General features: G+C 38.1%; 1 pseudogene; it reads left to right on the forward strand.

Annotated features, from left to right (window-relative positions):
- The first annotated feature begins 1147 nt into the window (after positions 1 to 1147).
- On the forward strand, positions 1148 to 2346 carry LOC133052532 (eukaryotic initiation factor 4A-I-like; annotated as a pseudogene).
- The last annotated feature ends 2147 nt before the right edge of the window (positions 2347 to 4493 follow it).

Raw genomic sequence — 4493 nt, forward strand, 5'->3', positions numbered from 1 at the left:
TATAAAAAAAGCTGAGTACAGACGAATTGATGCTTTTGAACTATGGTGTTGGAGAAGACTCTTGAGAGTCCCTTGGACTGCAAGGCGATCCAACCAGTCCATCCTAATAGAGATCAGTCCTGGGTGCTCATTGGAAGGACTGATGTTTAAGCTGAAACCCCAATACTTTGGCCACCTGATGTGAAGAGCTGACTCATTTGAAAAGTCCCTGATGCTGGGAAAGATTGAGGGCAGGAGGAGAAGGGGATGACAGAAGGTGAGATGGTTAAATGGCGTCACCAACTGAATAGACATGGGTTTAGGTTGACTCCGGGAGTTGGTGATGGGCAGGGAGGCCTGGCATGTTGCAGTCATGGGGTCGCAAAGAGTTGGACACGACTGAGCGACTGAACTGAACTGAACTAATGTGGTGATGGATGCTAAGCAGAATTATTGTGTTGATCATTTCAAAATATATTTAAATATTAAATCAGTATATTGTACACTTGAATCTATCATAATATTATATTTAAATTATACCTCAGTGAAAAAGAAGACAAACATATAGGCCAATGGAGCAGAATAGAGAGCCCAGAAATAAGCCATCTTATATATGGTCAATTGATTTTTGAAAAGGGTGTGGATACCATTATAGGGAGAAAGGAGTAAGAATAATCTTTGAAGGAAATGAAGCTGTGGAAACGTATTAACATGAAAAGAAAAGGGTTGGACCCTTACCTTACAGCATATGCAAAATTAATTAAAAATAGTATCAAGATCTAAACATAAGTGCTAAATTTATAAATCTCTTAGAAGAATATGTACAGCAAATCTTCTATGATGTTGTATTTGGCAAAGATTTCATGGATGTGACATGAAAAGCACAAGGCAAATATAAAAGCACTGGTTATATATATATATATATATATATATATATTATATATTATATATAATATAGATACACTTGACTTCATTAGAATTAAGCATTTTACATACCAATGTGAACTACTGAAAGAGGGAAATTGTAACACAGAAAGAGGAAAAATTATTTGCAGGTCATGTGTATGACAAGGAATTAATATCCAGAACATATAAATAATAGTTATGACAACCCCAAAAAAACAAACAATCCAATTAAGAATGAGCAAATAGCTAGTTTCTAAGGATAATGTCTATAAGTCAGTATTCCTACTCCAGAGACAATGGCCGCAATAGGATGGAACCTGAAGTCATCATCAAGAATAACTGGAATGAGATTGTTGACAGCTTTGATGATAGGAACCTCTCAGCCACTTCTCCATGGCATCTATACCTATGGTTTTGAGAAGCCCTCTGCTATCCAGCCATTCTTCCTTGTATCAAGGGTTATGATGTGATCACTCACACTCAGTCAGGGACTGGGAAAAGAGCCACATTTGACACATCAATTATGTGACAGATTGAATTAGATCTAAAGGCCACCTAGGCCTTGGTCCTGGCACCCACTAGAGAGTTGGCCTAGCAGATACAGAAGGTAGTTATGGCTTTAGGAGATTACATGTTTGTCTCATGCCATGCCTTCATTTGGGGTACCAACTTATGCTAAGGTTCAGAATCTGCAGATGGAAGCTCCCCACATCATCTTGGGTACCCCAGGCCATGTGTTCAACATGCTTAACCAGAGATACTTGTCTCTCAAATACATCAAGATGTTTGTACTGGGTGAAGCTGATGAAACATTAAGTCATGAGTTGAAGGACCAAATCTAAGACATATTCCATTATCTCAACAGCAACACCCAGTTGGTTTTGCTCTCAGTTACAATGCCCTTTGATGTAACTGAAGTTATCAAGAAGTTCATGAGAGACCCAGTTAGAATTCTTATCAAGAAGGAAGCATTGATGTTGGAAGGTGTTCACCAATTCTATATAAATATGGAATTAGAGGAGTGGAAGCTGGACACACTGTGAAACTTGTATGAAACCCTGACCATTACCCAGGCAATCATCTTCATCAACACCTGAAGAAAGATGGATTGGCTTACTAAGATGCATGTCCTAGAACTCACCATCTCTGCCACACATGGAGATATGGACCAAAAAGAACTAGAGGTTATCATGAGGGACTTTTGCTCTGGCTCTGAGTATTGATTACCACTGACCTACTGGTCAGGGACAGTGATGTGCAACAAGTTTCCTTAGTCATCAACTATGACCTCCACCCCACCAGGGAAGGCTATATCCACAAAGTCAGTCATGGTAGATGTTTTGGTAATAAGGGTGTGGCTTTTAACATGGTGACAGAAGAAAAGGGGACTCTTTGAGACATACAGACCTTCTATAACACCTCTTATAGGAGATGCCCCTCAATGTTGCTGACCTCATCTGAGAAGGGCTGTTGTGGTAGGATCAATTCTTGGAGGGAGGTTTGAGGAGCAGCAGGATGTGGGAGGAAAGGGAGCCAAAGGATGGGCATCTTGTCATAATTTTTCTTTAAATAAATGTCAATTTTTGAGGCAAAAGAAAGAACCATGGCCCCCTTTTCGTTGGGGATAGGCACTGTCTAATTTCCCCAAAGCACTAATCTGTTACCTTAACCTAGTCAACATCCAAACCCCAGAGGCTCCTCACCCCAGCTGAATTCCTCTGAAAATGATTCACTGGGGGCTACAATGTCACTCCACCTCATTTACTGAACCAAATCTGGAGGAAGAATCCCTGATTTAGGTGGCCCAGGGGATTGTATCCATTTGGGAAAAGCAGAGGAGAGAAAACGGTAGCCATTTTTACATTGTTTTGTATAGTACTTATTGATTCAGGAAACAAACACAAAATTGTGAATAAAATGACTTGGAAACTGCCAAAAAAAGAAAAAAAAGAATGAGCAAATAACTTGACTAATAAGTTCACAGAAAGATGCTCAAAATCACTTACTATCAAGAAAATGCAAATCAAAATCACAATGTTATTACTTCATGCACATTAGGATGGCTATTATAATAAAATAAAAAACAAAATTCTAAGAGTTGACAAGGATTCCTGGGGGAATCTACAATGGAATGCAGAATATGACAAAGCAATCTAACTGTTATAAATGATAAATGTATGAAACATCCTCGCTGAAGTCTGGGGCAAAAAAATAGATGCTGACTTAAGTAACTTTAGAAATGAATTGGGTCTTTAAGTTTAAAAGGAAAATAAAAATGCACATAACCACTGAAATTTACTTGATAAAATTGCTTTTTATTGAGACAGATGACTTCTCAGGTGACTCAGATGGTAAAGAATCTGCCTGCCAGTCAGGACACCAGGTTCTATCTCCGGGTCGGGAAGATTCCCTGCTGAAGGAAATAGCAACTCACTCCAGTACCCTTGCCTGGGAAATCCTATGGACAGAGGAGCCTGGAAGTCTGTAGTCCATGGGGTCACAAAAGAGCTGGACACGACTTAGCAACTAAAAGATAACAGTTGATGTAGAACGTTAACAGTTCTGATACTTTGCCCCTTGCTTATATGTAACTTCCCACTGTAACAGTGAGAAACCTGGATCCTAATATCTGTCATTCATTTATTTAATTGTTCAATTCCAGTATATATGAATAGCTTTCATCTATTAGCCTAGTCAGAGGTTGCCTCAGCTCTGCAGAGAGATTCCTGCATACTCAACTCTCAAGAGTCTTCTTCCCATAAAACCAAATGAGATAAACTTCTACAACTGAAATGATCAACCTTGTTAATTTAAAATGTTTTTCTCTTCATCTGTGTCAGTGTCTTCCTTTTATTATTTAAAAATATATTTTCTTCTTTTTTCTGATCCTTTTATAAGTAGTAACAAGATTATTCCATTAAACTCTGAGGTGCGGGCTATACAATTTGGTTGTTGCCTCATTCTTTAGCGGGATTTCTGCTTAGGTTCATAAAAAGTGATGCTCATACTGATTGTTGTACATGTTTACATTTATACAGTTAAAGAAAAAATAAATGGCACCTTTTAAAGCAAGGTAGAAAGAGGACTTTGTTCAGGGAAGGGAGGACAGTTATAATAGGTATAAGGATCACTGTGATGGAATTTTGCAGTGGAGGAGAGAGACTGGGCTCAACTCTGAGTACAACATGGGTAAGTGAATAGTCAGAGAGCAGGGTGGGGTCAGTGAATTAAAAATTACTTAGAAGAACATCAGGGGTAAGGAGAGGTGGAATCTGGGTACACTGACAAAGTATTATTGCTGAAGGTGGCCTAAGGCAATCACTAAGAGTATAATGAAGGGTGAGGAACTCAATTAAATATCAAAGGTGATTATATTGGATTTTTTTTTTTCTTTAGCTTCCAGCACCTTTTAATTTTCCTAGAACCTGGATACAATTAACTCTAACAGGGCAGAACTCAATACAATTTAAGCTTCACATTTTAGATTAACTACTTAAATATTGTAAATGTGAATGCACATTCTCATAACTTGGAAACTAAAATTTGGCATAACAAATTTACTCAATATTTATGTAACCATAAACAATTCTATATGCAATATGAGTTTT

The sequence above is a fragment of the Dama dama genome, chromosome X (assembly GCF_033118175.1).
Source record: "Dama dama isolate Ldn47 chromosome X, ASM3311817v1, whole genome shotgun sequence".
NCBI classification, from domain to species: domain Eukaryota; kingdom Metazoa; phylum Chordata; class Mammalia; order Artiodactyla; family Cervidae; genus Dama; species Dama dama.